Genomic DNA, 16,319 nt, shown 5'->3' with positions numbered 1-16,319 from the left:
AAGTCTCTGTCTTTGGTGGTCGTTTTTGTACTTTTTCCAGAGGGTGGGTATTTTGGAGAGGTTTCAGTTTAGGTGGTTGTAATTATTATTGTAAGGGAAACAGCAGGTGTTCTGTTGAATTTCTAGTTTCTTTGTTCTGTCAGTGAGGACAGGAAAAGCACCAAGCTGAGCCTGAGGAGCTGGAGGCCTTGGAGGAGGCAGTGCGATGCATAGCGACCCTAAGGCATGACTTGAGGTTTGTGGGAATGAGATTAAAGGCAGACTAGTCATCCTGATGGTGCGCTTTCCTATGGCTGCATCCAGCTGCATCCAGCTGCATCCTGCTGCGGTGCTGCTAAATGAGAACAGAAAAGAGTGCAAAGCAGATAGAAAGAGGAGTCCGCTTCCAGCGGGGACACACAGAATAGGCTGCGTGACTGAACGCGGGGTTGCTGTGCATAGAGATCTAATTATACTCGAGAATGTTTGAGAACTCCCTGAAAAAGCAGGGTAAAGGACCAAAGATAGGAACTAGTTGTTCAGAGAAGAAAAACGCAATTTCAAAGGTGGCTCTAGCCCGGTGTGGCGGTGCGCTCCTTTACTCCCAGCACTGGCAGACAGATCTTGAGTTCAAGGCTCACCTGGTCTACAGAGGGAGGTCTGGGACAGCCAGGGCTCCAAAGAGAAACCCTATCTCCAGAAACAACGATCTTAAATATCTGAAAAGCTAGTTAATCCTGGTTATGTTTGTAGAAAAGTAAATGAAAAGCAGTCTGAAACGTTTCTAATAGGTGGAACTCAAATGTTTGCTAACGCTCTGCATTGGTGGGGGTGGGGGTGGGGTGGGGCGGGGGCAAGCATGCTGTCATCACTGTGGTCAGTGAACCAAAGGCACAATCTCTGTGAGTTCAGTCAGGCACTCAACGATAGAATCATGTTTGCATGTACATACTGACTTAACATTTCCACTGCTGTCCATCTTTACAAATGTGAAATAATCTGAGCAGGGAGGTATTCATTGCATGTGCCTCCTGTGTGCTGGGATTAAAGGCCTGCTCCACTGTGTCCACTGGCTTTTCTGTTGCTCTGATAAAACACCATGACCAGTGCAAGGTCTAAAAGAGTGGAGGTTTTGGTGGTGGTGGGTTTGTTTGTTTTTTAGGGTTGTTGGTTTATTTTTCTTGTTCTTTTCTTTCTTTCTTTCTTTCTTTCTTTCTTTCTTTCTTTCTTTCTTTCTTTCTTTCTTTCTTTCTTTCTTTCTTTCTTTCTTTCTTTCTAAGAAAGAGTTTATTTTGACTCATGGATCCAGAAGAAAAGAATCCTATGAAATCGAGGAAGTGGCCGGCATGGCAGCAGGCACAGTGGCTGGAGTAGAAAGCTGAGAGCTCACATCGTGAACTGTAAGCATGAAACAGAGAGAGGAACTGGAGGTGGCGTGACTCTTTAAACTCTCAAAACTCACCTCCAGCGACATACTTCCTCCAAAAAGGCCACACCTCCTAAACTTTTCCAAAGAGCACCACCAGCTGGGGACCAGATGTTCAGACACTGGAGGCTGTTTCTCATTCACCTGGGACCAGATGCTCACATGTGGGGGCTGTTTTTCATTCAAACCACCAACACCATGCCTGGAAGATAGCAAATGATTATAAGCTTCCCAGATATCTATCCAAAGAGGATTAGTTAAATAAGCTGTGTGGAATTCACAAATGAGAGTGTGGAGCAGCCGTGAAAAAGACAAAAAGTTCTTAAGAAAACCAAGATTCAGAGCAAGAGATTAGATGGATCTTTAGATACAAGTACATATAGATCTAGAGATGTGTATAGATCTAGAAGTATGTATAGACATAGAGGTGTGTATAGATATAGAAGGGTGTATAGATATAGAGGTGTGTATAGATATACAGGTGTGCATAGATATAGAAGTGTGTATAGATGATATAGAAGTGTGTATAGATATAGAAATGTGTATAGATATAGAGGTGCATATAGATATACAGGTGCGTATAGAGGGCTACCTTTCCTGTAAGAAAAGGAGAGGGAATAAGAATGTTTAATTATTTTTGCCAAAATCAAATCCCTGAAACAATACAACTTATAAATCAATAAGAGTAATTTCCCAGAGGGGACAGTAAAAACAAGATGGAGAGAAACACCTTGAAGTGTCATTTCTTTAAATATATTGACCAATTCTAGTGATCTGTAAATTTGGAGACTAGTAATAAAAATGAAGTGGAGTAGGGAAAAGAACCAGTACTGACTAGGAACACACAAGTGTAAAAAGAGTGTCAATGCACAGTGTTGCACACCTCCTGTTACTGACCATCCGTTGTGGGTTCCGCTGCCAGGCCTCTCTTCACACTCCAGCCGCATGAGGGTATGGAACAGGCACAACTCATTTTAATCATATACATTGTCTCTTGTGTGTCTTCTCCCAGTAAACAGTTCCACGAGGCATGGTTCGTTGTTTTTTTCATGGAGCTATCCATACAGCCAACACAGTGTCTGAAACATAGGCACTCAGAAAATATGTGTTGAGGGAAGAAAACTCCTGTGAGGAACAGGTTATCCTTCAGGTATTTACTGGAATGATCAAGCTGGCCTGAGATGAATGCAGAGACAGCCTGATATGTTTTTATCTGAGCCCAGACGTTTAGGAGAACACAGCTGGATCTCTGTCCTTCTTGACAGTTATCCACACCTGGACAACAGCCCTGGCCCTGTTGTGTGACTTTACCTGCAGCTGGCTGTCTGCAGCAGAGTAGACATTACCCAGGCTCATGCTGTGTGTAAAGTGGCCAAAAGGGCCAAGGATTTATTTACTCTCCTCTCTCCTTGGTGGGTTTCCAGCCAGGCTGCTCTGTGGCGTTTCAGAGGAATCTCTCCCTTACCCTCTAGTCAGCTTCTGTATTTTGAATGCCTGGAGAAATAAATCTCTTTTCAAAAAAAAAAAAAATGTCTGAACACAAAGAACTTTCTTTCTGTTGCTTTAATGGCAGCCTAGGGAGATCTGAGTCACTAAGAACTTCCTTCCAACCACACTCTCGGCATTTCCTGTCTCAGCATGAAAATTCTTAGAACTTTGTACTCTGGCAATGAGACGGGGATGGGGTTGGGATCCCTTTTGGATGAGTGACTAACTCACCTTCCAGGGACTCAATTCACTTAATCTTAGTAACACTTATTTTTTAAATTGTAAAAAAAAAAAAAAAAAAAAATTACACTTACTTACTCTGTGTGTGTGTGTGTATATATAATGTATATATGTATAGAGTTCAAAGAACAACTTTTATAAGTCTATTCTCTCTTTTCATCATGCAGGTTCCTGTTGTGGAATATTATTTTAAGATGTGTTACATTTGTTTATGCTGTGGAATGTTTGTTTAATGATGCAAAGATGTGTTGCATTCTTTTATGTTGCATTTGTTTAACGATGTGAAGCTGTGTCACTTTGCCTGTCTAAAAACACCTGATTGGTCTACTAAAGAGCCAAACAGCCAATAGCAAGGCAGAAGAAAGGATAGGCGGGGCTGGCAGGCAGAGAAAATAAATAGAAGAAACCTGGGAGAAGATCAAGAAGTGAGAAAGAGGAGAGGAAGACTCCAGGGGCCAGCCACTCAGCTACACAGCCAGCCACAAAGAAAGAAGTCAAAAAAGGTATACAGAAAAAGAGGAAGATAAAAGCTCAGAGACAAAAGATAGATGGATTAATTTAAGAAAAACTGACTAGAAACAAGCCAAGTTAAGGCCAGGAATTTATAAGTAAGAATAAGACTCCATGTGTGATTTATTTGGGAGCTGGGTGGTGCCCCCCCCCAAGAGCCAAAAGAGTAAAAACAAACAAAGAAACCAAAAAACAAACAAACAGCTGCAGGTAGGTCCTGGGGGCCAAACTCAGGTTATCGGGCATGAGAATCACCTTTACCTGCCGAGCCATCTTCCTGGTCCAGAACACCTCTCCTACATTGGAAATACTAGCGAATCTATATACTACAGCTCTAAGACAATGCCAATCTTTTACTGAATGGAGCTTTCAATTTTTTTAAATGGCTATTCCCATTACCAATTGTAGAGAAGTAAGATCAGGGGAAACATGTGGACAATTACTAACTATTGGGTGGGGAGATTTTTGTGCTTTTTATTGTTGATGATTAAACTTTCCTGGATTTTTTAATCTAGTAAAATAACTTTATAGTCATTTTATAATCAGAATTGTTAATTAAAGAATGTTTTATATACTTTTATAGTTAAAAATTCTCAACTCTTCTTGCATGATTCTATCTGGCTCCCAATAATAACAACAACAGAAATTAAACTAAATCAAGGAAATGGTATCTATTCATTTCATTGGCAGGCAGAAGAACCCATGACTACCCAGGCATGACAACCTACAGACATAAGAACTTAAACTGGGGAGTGGATCTTAGCACGAAGGTCAAAGGTAGAACTTTTAAGACCTTGTGGGCAGCTGGCAAGCCTTTGAAAGTATGGAGCAAGAAAAGGAATCTCAGTGTCAGGGAATGGGGTAATAGTGCTCTCTGGGAAGCTTGGCTCCCCATTCTGTGCTGGGAAAGTGCCCTTAAAGGAACTGGCAGATAGGCTTGGAGCAGGGAAACACTCAGCTGCCACTGTGGCACCCTCAGTGGTCAGCATGGAGAAGGCCCGTTTTGAGGTGGGTGGGTGAGGCGGGGTCCCTATCTCATCTGCATCGTCACTGGGGGGGGGGCTGGGAGCTCCTCCTGGTTTAAGAATATAATCTCAGAGATCGGTACCCAAGGGGAGAAGGAAGTGGCTGAGGCAGTGTTTGCTGTTTTCTCAACCACTTCACAGGCTTGTGGCCAAGGTTGCAAGAAAAGTGGGGACAGAGGCGGCCTTCTGACAGCAGGGCGCTCACCCCTGAGACATCTAACGATCTCTATTTCACAAATGAGGAAACAGGAAGTGGAGTTCAGAGGAAACCGGGCTGGGAGTGGCCAATGTAACACAGCCAGGATTCTTTACAAATGCAGGTTCTCCGGCTACTGTAGACGCCAAAAGGCATTCCACTGTCATTCCTGATAGCATCAATCATCTCTGTCAACTCAGGACATCTGAGTCTGCTGGAGAGCTGTGCAGCCTACAAAGCAGACAAGCCACTTCAATTAACAACTAACTTAGTCCTTACTATAGAGATAACCATAGCAGAGGAGAGACGGCAAGACATCCTTAGAGCCCTGGCACCTCCCAGAGGGCAGAGATGGTGGTGGCATTAACGAAGCCGTGAGTTCCATCCTCTAGAGCACACATCTCCTTCCCTTCCCTTCCCTGACATCCATTTCCATTTCCTACAGGACTTTGACTCCCTCCTCCTCCCTCTCATTTATCACTTCTAAGAACCCAAGCAGGGTTCTTAGCAAAAAGGCTGGCACTTCTTCCTGCCCAGGGCCTCCTCTACTGTGAAGGTGGAAATTCCCAGGTGTCTGTCGAGGCACCTGCCTGTTGAGCTCTGCCTCAGAAACTGAGAGAGGAGGCTTGTGCTCAGAGCAGGAAAATAACCAGCTGCATCAGTGGGTGAGGGACGGGAGCACAACCAGGGCTGAGACAAAGAGAAGGTCAGCCTTAAGTGGGTCAGGAGACCCGAGAGGATGGAGTGGGCCTGGACAGCTCCCTGGGACGCCTGCCACCGCCCCACCCTCTCCAGGGGCAGGGTGACTCAGCACTTCCTATTATTACAAAGGCCAAACCCAGGAGGCCCTGTCAAGGCTGACTGCTGTAAAATTACACTGTTCTCCTTCTGGTTCCTGGGACATTCTCTGTCTGCACAGTAAAGGGCTGTTCCAGAAGGGATGTGTGCAACTCATCCGGGTATTTGATGGTACTTTTCTTTTCCTTGAGCCAACAGCTGGGGTTGGCTAGGATTTGGGCTGATGTTGGCTTCTTCTGTCAGTATTGTTCCATAATAACTACCATTTATTGGTGATCCCTAGGTGTCCATATTATGTGAACAACTTTACAAGGACATTTTGTGTACATCTCAGAAGCTGACAATAAGGTAAGAATGACCATGCCTATTTGCAAATGAGAAGCTGGAGGCGTAGTGATGATATTGTGTCATGGGGCACTTGAAGAGAAAAACTCCCAAGAGGCCTGAATGAGTCGAATGGGGTCTTTAGCAACCACTCTTGGGATTGTCCCAAGCAGATGAGTGGGAAGCATCCCCAACCTCTACGTCTGTGACAGATACAGAAAGGCAGCTTTGGCTGTCTGCAGCAAGCCAGCATTGTTACAGAAGTGGATGGAAAGCAGTTAAAGCGTCAGTCAACCTTTAGCTCAGGATCATGTTATATAGGAATTTAGGGCTGGTCCAGTACCAGTTTTACCCAAGACAGTTTTGGCACTTAAAGTACTTTCATGAGACGGCATAACAATGGTTCAGGGGCCTACCACAGTTAAATTGTCCGAGGACTAAGAGTCTAACTCAGGCCTTTTGAGTTTTAAAAGTATTGCATGCATTTGTGTGTGTGCACATGCCTGCGTTTGTGAGTGTGGTGAGTTCTCTATCTAGGTCCAGGAGCTTGAACACCTAGAGGAGTAGGAATGTTTACTTCCTTTAATCTCTCTTTAAGATGGATGTGTTTTGTTACCTCCATTATCCACATATGGATTCTGTAGGTCTATTATCTGGGTCTAGATTCTTCCAGCCACTAAGACAGGAAGGTATTCGGTGTGACTAGAGAGGCATCTAGCATACTGTGTGCCCTGTCTCTTACTCTCTGAAATTACACTTTTATAGTACCTGGGTGAAAGGATGATAAACAGTGCTGGTGGTTCTGATTACTGGTGAAAAAGTCACAAGCCATGGCCACAACTACCAGAGTTACAGAGAGCTTTATTGGGAGGAAGGGGGAAGAGGAGAGAGGAGAGCCAGGCCTGGAGAGAGAGAGAGAGAAAGATCATGGGGTGGGGAAAGAGGGGAGCAGAGCAGAGAGAGCAGAGGGAACGTGGCATCTGCATCCGGCTTTTAAGGCACATAGTCGCCAGCGTACACTGATGACATAAGATACAATACCCCGAACTGAGCATGTGCAGTCATGTAGCTGGGTAGAATTCTAACACTCCAGACTTTTTGCTTATTATAAAAAAGTGAGTGAATAGGAATATGGGCATTGTTTCTCCCGGAAACACTGCTTCCAGCTGACTTGGTGGGCGTCAGTTGGCTCTTGGGGGGATAGGGAAGGGGGCTTCTGAAGTAGATCTGACCTGTCCAGATGGATTTAAGCTGGTTTCTGGAGCTTGGGAAACATTTTTGAACATGTTAAGAAGCAGCCATGAGAAAATTAGTGACCATGGTAGCATTTAGTACTCTGCTTGTATTGATTAGTGTTAATGGGAGAGACAGAGAGATTGGAACATGTTAAGCTTTATCAGAGACAGATTATTTTAAGGCACCTGTTTCCTTTACTAATTTAGCATCCAGGAGACACAGGTGATCAATTATTGAGAACATTTAACAGTAATAGATGGTTATATTAAAGTCTGTTTTTGTAGAGCCCAGACACTTTTGGGTCTGGGGTTGTAAATACTTTTTAGCTGTTATAGTTTCTTACTTGATGATCTCTGGACTCCACTTCTGTGTTGGTCCAAAGTATCCATTAGCTGAGCAGTGAGTTAGAAGAGGGAACTGGGAAGAGAAAAGCTTGTGGTGCATGAGAACTTATTTCTTTGGAATTAGAGACAAGGCAGAGAGCAGGGTCCTGTCTGTGTGCACGAGAATGAGAAGCGCTGTGACAGGTCTGGAGTGAGACACATGGAGGGAGCAGTGAAATGAAAGCTCCTACCTTAGCTGGAAAGCTTTTTCCCATTAATTAACCCTGAAAGTGCAATTAAGTCTGGTGATGTGGGTAAGACTGTCCTCCCTACTCCAACAATAGGGAAACAAGAAGGGAGACCCCAAAACTCCCAGGACTGGATTAGTGGCTCTGGTGTCCAGAGGAAAGAAACAATTGCTTCCATGCTACATTCTGGGTTCCCTGTGAATGAGCCTGTAGCCAAGCCTAGGTCTGCTGGAGGTCTTAGCTTAATGCTCCCATGCCCCTTGGTGCCTGGGTACAGTCAGCTGACCAGTTGTCTTTCTACGAGGCACTTTGAACAAGGCTCAAGTGATGGCCTGGCAAGGCACTCACTAGTCTGCATGGCCTTTTTTTTTTTTTTTTTTTTTTTTTTTTTTTTTTTTTCTTTTTTCCCTGCACTTAACACAGGGACCCAGTGGCTTTCGGGAGCCAGCCGGACACTCCAGCTTTTTTCTTTCTCCTCTGGTACACCTTAAATGCCACAGGCGAAACTTCTGCCTGTGGGGTCAGAAGCCTTGCTCTCCAGATGCTTAAGTTTTAGTCCTTATGTTGGGGAGGTCTGGGAGACAAGAGACAGATTTTATTCAGTGTCTTGAATATTTTTTTTTTTTTTATTTCTGCTGGCTTGAGGACAGCTTTAGGAAGACCCGCCAGGAGGCAGGGTATGAACTGATCTCTGGCTAAAGAGCCATCCTGATTACTGTGATCCTCATGTGGGTCCTGATCGTAAACTTACTTGCATATATCTTAGCCTGCTTTCAGACCAGTCTGTGTCTCTCAGGGCAGCTTGAGAACGAGTGGGAGGAGTTAAGGTGAGTTAAAGCCCGATACTGGAGAGTGGAGAATGGATAAAATAAGGTTCTTTAGAGTCAGAGATTCCTTAGGTTTAGGAATGCATGTGGTCAAGAGAAAGAGAGAGAATCAGAAAGGACTTAGCTTAGGTAAAAGCATGGGGATAAGGTAACTCTTTTCATTTGTCTATTCGCTGGCAGAAGTTAGATAATTCCCATGAAATATTGGGCTTGAAATAGCCAAATTTACTGGTATCTGGAGATATTTAAGGCATTTGTCAAAAGAGGAATGGAACCATGAGAAGGAAACCCTTATGTCCCATGGCTGCAGCCGAGAGAGAAAAATAAAAAATTAAAATAACAAACGGGATCCCAGGCTCCTATTTCAAGCGTCCTTGAGAACAGGCAGTCTGTGGACTGCATTAACAGCACAAATTACTCGAATTGTAGTCACGACAAGGGTAAGGGCTGGGGCGTATGTACCAGAGGACTCCCCAGGGGCCTGAACAGCATCCTATACTTTGTTAAGATAGAATGTGTGGTGGTACGCAGCAGAAGACCCCCCAGGGGTCCGGCATGAGGAATATAGCTCAGGCTGCAGCCATAGGAAATGGCAGAGGACTCAGCAATCTTGGTGGCATGTGTGGTGTACAGGTCCAGTGGAAGAGCAAATGGAAAAAGTATAGCGGGCAGTCGCAAGTCCTTGGTATAGGTTTCTGAGAACACTCAGCCCCAGACACAGAGTAATCGAAATTTCCTATCCGAGTCCACAGCACCAATGAAAGGATAATAAAAGGCACTGTTTGCGGCACTGGTTACCGCACGGAAAGGTCACAGTCATGACAGAACCCAGTGTTAGTTTTCAGAGCTTTATTAGGAGGGAAACGGGGGGGGGGGGGGGGGAGGAAAGCCAGGCGTGGAGAGAAAGATGGTGGGGTGGGGGGAGAGGGGAGCAGAGCAGAGAGAGCACAGCGAGTGTGGTGTCTGCATCCAGCTTTTAAGGTAAGATTGTGTGACCACGCGTGCATATGTGGTCCCCAGTGCCCACTGATGACGTAAGATGCAAGACCCCGAACTGTGCATGTGTAGTCATGTAGCTGGGCAGAATTCTAACACTGGGTACAGCGGCAGAGGCAGGGCATTGCTTCCCAAGAGTTATTGGCTCTACATTGTCCTCGGACTCAAACTCATTACAGCAAAGGCTTACCGTTACTTGTTTCCTTATCCTTAGGCTCGTAGGAAGTGACCTTTATGTACTGGGTTAGGAGTGTGTAAATAAAGAGGTGAGGGTGAGTGACACAGTCTCTCTTGAAGATTGATACTCTTTCTTACATAACTGATGTTTTTTACGTTGTTGCCTGGAGAGAAGGAAGGATAATAACATGGGCTGGGGGTGTAGTCAGGTCCCAGTGGAAAACTTCGGTGCAGAGGGCTGGAAAGCTGGTGGGTACTACACCTCCCACCCTGCTTTCTTTCTCCTTCAATGTCTCTAAATAGCCTTCTCCTTTCTTCCAGCTAAGTAAGGAGAGGTATCCTGGATTTAAGATTAAAACCTCCAGGTTTAAGTGTCGAACATTTAAAAAAACTCTTTCTCTGTTGGTGTCAAACAAACTAGATATTCTTCCTTCAGGAAAAAACAAATCAAAAGCAAAACATTTTGTGATTCTAAAGTTGTTTGCACTCACTATTCTTATCTCATTTCTTCCATTTATTTATTTATTTATTTTTTATTTTGGGGAGAGTGCTAAGGATGGAACCAGACTTGCTAAGCAAGTTCTCTACCACTAAGCTACATCCCAGCCCTAGTTTAGTCTTAACTTGACGGAGGATCTGCCTGTCTTAAATCTTCATGTGTTTGTTCTCCAATAACTTCCATGAAACCTGGCTTCTGATTCTGATGCATTACCATCTCCCCACCTTTTACATTAGCTACCTGATTGTATTTTCTTCCTTTTATAAGTATAACTCTTCTAAGCTTTACTTGGCTATCTGATGCACATGTAGAGACATCGCCATACCCTTGAGCGTAGGTGTGTGCATCTGTCTGGAAGTTGAGGCAACTCTGGCTTCCCTAGAGCTAGCTGCTTTTTCTCTCCTTCCTCTTGTTTTCACTGCTGTTAGAAATCAGTGCTGGGCACGGATGGCAAGACAGCAGAGCCGGCGCGTTGAGGCTAGCAGGGCCCGTCTTCAAGCCCTATACAGCGGTGGGCCCCCTCCATTACAGCAGCATTGCAAGGATCCTACTAAGTGCCTGCATTCTAAAAGCAATTTGCAGCCATTCCAGAAACGTATCTTGCAGATAAAATCAAAGATGACAATACAATTATTATGTATCCTCCCACTTTTCTTGCAATAATTCTCAGCAACCTGCATTTATGTGCCTTCTTTTCTTCTCCCTGCCTACATGCTTGGGTACACCCCAGGACTAATTTTCTGCTTTTCGTCCCTCTGTGTTTTGTCACAGAGGATGAGTTATGTGTGACTGATTCATTAATTTGTTTATTCATGCAAAACAATCTGGTGAGGACCTATATTCTGCTAAGTTCTGGGAATAAAAAATGAAAATGAATCGGATGTGGTTCCCAGGTGCAGGGAGTCCACAGGTGAGATAGGAGAGGGAAAGCAGATATTCAAAAGGACTTTTAATGTGACCTCTTAGTTAGGATTTCTACTGCTGTGAAGAGACACCATGACCATGGCAACTCTTCTAAAGGAAAATATCTAATTGAAGTGGCTCATAGTTTCAGAGGTTTGCTCCATTATCGTCATGGTGGGAAATGGTGGCATGCAGGCAGACATGGTGCTGAGCTGAGCGTGCTGCATCTTGATCAGCAGGTAACAGGAAGTGGTCTAGGACACTGGGTGTGGCCTGAGCATATGTGAGACCTCAAAGTGCACCCCCACAATGACACACTTCCTCCCACAAGGCCATACCTATTGCAACAAAGCCACACCTCCTAATAGTGCCACTCCCTTTGGGGGCCATTTTCTTTCAAACCACCACATTCCACTCTGTGGCTCCCAAAGGCTTGTAAACATATCATAATGCAAAAAACAAACAAAACAAAACAAACAAACAAACAAAAAACGCATTCAGTCCAATTTCAAAAGTCCCCATAGTCTTATGCTGTACCCATTTCGAGAAACCCCCCAGAGACCACTAAGGAGCCGGTTTCTGATACAAGCACATAAAGGTCCTTTTATTCAGGTTCAACCTGGGCCACCACATGGCAGATGGGAGGAAATGTGGTGATGGCCATGAGCCCAGGTGTAGAGTTTTTATGGGGAAAAACCACAAGCCGGGAATTGGCAACTTGGGATTGGGTAGAAGGGATATGGGGCAAGGTGATTTTTTTGAAACTATTGGTCAAGACTTTGGGCGCAAAACCACATTTGAAACTATTGGTCTAGACTTTTGATGGGGAACCACAACCAGCTAAACAGGATTGTCTGGACTGCTCAGCAGGATTATCTAGATATATCCAAGGGCCATAAACCACAGACAGGATCTTGTTAAGCTTTCCTTTCCTGTATAAACAGCAGACAGGATGTCGGCAGGAGTATCTGGATCCTGTATTTATTCGAGTTATCATGGCACATTCCTGAGGTCCTTCCTAGAACTGAGTACAGCAGGTGGTCAGAGATGGTGGCCCTTTCCCTGAAATAGATCCTGTAAAGTTAAGTCTAGGCCTTCACACTATCATAGGCTCAACAATGTTTAAAAGTCCAAAGTTCACCAAAACAAAACAAAACAAAACAAAAAAACATTAGCCGGGTGGTGGTGGCACACACCTTTAATGCCAGCACTTGGGAGGCAGAGGCAGGCAGATCTTTGTGAGTTCAAGGCCAGCCTGGTTTACAGAGCAAGATCCAGGAAAAGCACAAAGCTACACAGAGAAACCCTGTCTCAAAAAACAAAAAACAAAACAAAACAAAAGAAGTCCAAAGTTCAAAGTCTCTTCTGAGATTCATGCAATCTCTTAACTGTAATCCCCTGTAAAATAAAAATCAAAAAACAGATCACATACTTCCAACATATAATGACACAGGATATACATTACTGTTCCAAAATGTAGGGAAGGGAGCATAGTGAAGACATATGGGAATAAAGCAAGACCAAAAATCAGCCAGGCAAACTCCAAACTCTGCAATTCCAATGCCTTTCAGCTTTGCTGACTGCAACTCACTTCTTTCTCTTGGTCTTGTTCCACTCCCTGTGAGCAGCTCTCCTCAGCAGGTATCCCATGGCTCTGGCATCTCTAACATCTTGGGGTCTCCAAGGCAATCCAGGCTTCAACTTCACAGCTTCACACAATGGCCTCTCTAGGCCTCCATTCAGGAACACCCCTGACACATGCCTGACCTCAGTGGCTCTCCTTAGACAAGGAGGACTATCCCATAGCCCCTTTCTTCTACCATTAACTCTGGCCAAAGCTGCCTAGGTCAGCTGTTTGCTGGGGCTGGAACATGCCCCTTCCCCTGCCCCCCATTCAATTACATCTTCACCAGCTTTCTGTTTTCCATGGTTTTCTTCACTGCCAACGCTTGGCTGTCCTCGAACTTGCTCTGTAGACCAGAATGGCCTCAAACTGAGAGCTCTGCCAGCCTCTGCCTTCTCAGTGATGGGATTAAAGGTGTACGCCACTACACACAGCTCTAAGATTTTCTTTCTCTCTTTCTTCCTTCTGTTTTTAGATTTTAACAATCTGTTTATCATTTATTTAGCCCTTCACAGCTCACCCCAGGCACAGAAAAGGTAATTTGTAGCGGGTCACTCATTTTGTAGCTTATGTGGGGGAATGGTTTGAGCAGAATTGATGTCAGCTGCTGGTACTGCAGAGCAAAGTAGAACCTAGGCACACCCATCAAGGCGACCACACCCATAAGGGCTGAATGGCAGGCTGGAAGACAAAGTCCCTCTCCCAACAAAGGTACTTTTTTTTTTCTTTTTGTTTTTTTGAGACAGGGTTTCTCTGTAGCTTTTGGAGCCTGTCCTGGAACTCACTTTGTAGACCAGGCTGGCCTTGAACTCACAGAGATCCACCTACCTCTGCCTCCCAGGTGCTGGGATTAAAGGCATGTGCCACCACCGCCCAAGCTTTTTTTTTTTTTTTTCTTCTAACAAAGGTACTTTTTCAGAGGATGTAGCTCAACAGAGAGTGCTTGCTAGTATGCCGATGGACCTAGGTGTTGTAGAATGGCGTGAGGCAGCCTTGGAGGATTTGCACCAAGGTGAAAAGACAGCCACACTGGGCAGATGTGGCAGTGGTGGCCTGGTGCAGTGGAAAGTTATACCATGCAGACGTGGCATCCACGTGAAAGTTTTATTGTGAAAGGGGAAGGGGAGAGGAGGGAGAGAGAGGAAGGGAAAGAGAGAGAGAGAAAAAGAAAGAGAGAGAAGCAGAGGTGTGCTCAGCCTTAAGGAAGGAGAGAGAGGGAAAGAGGAAGGAAGAGGGAGGAGGGGGAGGGTTTTTTCCTCTTAAAGGGGGATTTACATCAAGACGCTGGGTGGGTCCTTAAGGGGTGGGGCAGGATGCCAATATTCTTCCATTTTTTATTAATATCAAAAGGTGAGTTATGGATAGCAAGTATGGGGGAGGAGGAGGAGGGCTCTGAACTCTTGAGACTGCTTCTTGATGATTTTGGGGTGAAGGGGGGGAATTGGGAGTCACACACGGCAGAAGGTGTGAGTGAGGAAACACTGCTAGGAAAAAGAAATAGATTGTTATCATTGGCCTCGTGGAGGGGCGGGGTGGGGGGCAGTTAGCCATGGGAAGAGTGATAACTGCCAGAAAGAATGGGGTGGAGCAGTGCCCTGGTTGTACAGAAGAGGCAAGGGTGAATGAGTCAGACAAAAGAGCAGATATGCCCTTGAGTCTGGAGTGGTGGTACCAGCAGTGATGATCCAGGAGCTTGGGAAATGGCACACCAAATCAGGAGTTCAGGAGCCATCACATCTGCTGTTCGCTGAAAGTGGGAAATGCTCCCATCCAGCCTGTAAAAGTGTCAACGAATCAGGAGATAAGGGAGTTTCTATGAGTGGGCATGTGGGTGAAGCCAACCTGCCAGTGTTCATCCGGTTGGTGTCCTCGGTTGGTGCAGCATCTGGTGGTGCATCTGGAGGGCCTTTGAGGGTCTGGCCTCGGCAAGAGTCTGGCAGGAGGGGTGGATCTGTGCAGGAACCCACAAGTGTCTGTAAAACAACTGGAACAGACCCAAATCTTGGTGTCACAGCAAAAGCTATGGCTTTGGGTTAAAAGGTGAAACGTACTGAATGGAAGTGGTTGAGTGAGTGACGGAGGAGGAGGGAGGCTTCCCTAAACATCATCAGATCTGAGAAGGATGAGTAAGTGAACAGAAGCGAGACAGTTTTCCTATCTTCACATACACAAACCTCAAAGCTGTTTCTTTTTATCTAACTCACCAGGAGATACTGAGAGCGGTATTAGCTCTAAGAGAATGAGGCTGTGAATTTTACATAGAGAATTGAAAAGGCAGCTGGAGCCTTGGTTGCTGTTGTTGAACTGACAAAACCCAGTTGTCAAATGGCATCAGAGATCTGAGAAGGATAAATTTTACCTGAGTTAGTGATTGAAAGTGACAGAGACTGACCTGCTGGCTACCTAGACAGCCACCCCAGGGTCCTCCATGGTTGTGGAGGGCAGAGGTCTCAGGGCAACAACATCAGTGTCTTCGGCTACCAGGCCTAAGCCTGCCAGGCCTCAGAAGACCCAACGGTTGTGGGGTAGGAACTTGTGGGGAGGACCAGCCTGCCTTGTCTAGGCAAAAGTGAAGCAGCAGGCTCCCAGAGTCCTGTTGTCCGGGGTCTGATCTGACGGAGGCCCTGGCAGCAGTTGAGGCGAGAGGCAGTAGTTGAGGTGGAAGGCAGTTTTGCTCAGTGGCTGGTGCTGCCACTCTGGAGCAAGTTCCGGACCAGCCATCTTCTTTGGAGGAAATAAAGGTGCTGCCAGGAGCCAGCATGTCTCTTTATCATGGAAAGCTTTTTAATTAACATTTTAAATGCCACATTCTGCAGATCTCTGAACATTTAAGGTCTGTCTGTCTATTAGGTATGAATGACTGACTATCAACTAGCATTCCCTAAGTCTCCAACATGTTAGCAGCTTTCACAGGACTAGGACTTACTGTCTCCTGAGAAGGCACAGAAGAGTGACAGGAGAGAGATCCCAGGGCCAGATGGGAACAGGAGAGAAGGGACCTTGTGAGTTTGGATGTGGCCTAACTCTGAACAAAGGATCCTCTGAGAAAAGGACCCTCCCAGGGGAGCAGAAACTCTGTCATAGATTTTATATCTTGTTTATCAAATACCTTACTTATCAAATCTATGTCGTCATTTATTTAAATTCTCTAGAAGCTTGGTGTTGAATATTTGGCAAAGATATAGGTGTAAATTTCTAAGTTAGCTTTTATTAATCTGAATAGATCTTTATAAATTTAAATTTCTATTATCATATAGAGTATACTATAAACCAGTGTTGAATCAAATATAGCTTTATATTAAGTGACATAGTCTCATATCTCTCAAGGTGTTTGAGGACCAGGGGAACAAAATCTGTTGAGTGTATCTACATTAGACACATGTTTAGGCTTAACTTTGAGATCATATATATAAGTTAAATCTGGATATAGAGTTTTCCTAATTAGTTACAGTTTACCAAGGGTAGCAAAAGAAAGAAGATCCAGTCTCTAGTTTTCAGCT

General features: G+C 44.9%; 1 protein-coding gene across 1 annotated transcript in view; it reads left to right on the top strand.

Moving 5' to 3' along the window:
- The first annotated feature begins 5,754 nt into the window (after positions 1-5,754).
- Ifrd1 (interferon related developmental regulator 1) overlaps positions 5,755-16,319 on the top strand; it is a 63,546-nt gene continuing 52,981 nt past the window's right edge. The window contains exons 1-2 of the mRNA XM_028872276.2: positions 5,755-5,823; positions 5,946-6,010. The gene's annotated coding sequence lies outside the window, so the exon portion shown is untranslated. The remainder of the gene's footprint in view (positions 5,824-5,945; positions 6,011-16,319) is intronic.

Source organism: Peromyscus leucopus, chromosome 14, assembly GCF_004664715.2.
Source record: "Peromyscus leucopus breed LL Stock chromosome 14, UCI_PerLeu_2.1, whole genome shotgun sequence".
Classification (NCBI taxonomy): domain Eukaryota; kingdom Metazoa; phylum Chordata; class Mammalia; order Rodentia; family Cricetidae; genus Peromyscus; species Peromyscus leucopus.
The sequence above is the reverse complement of the archived record's forward strand: the minus strand, read 5'-3'. Positions and strand labels throughout refer to the sequence as shown.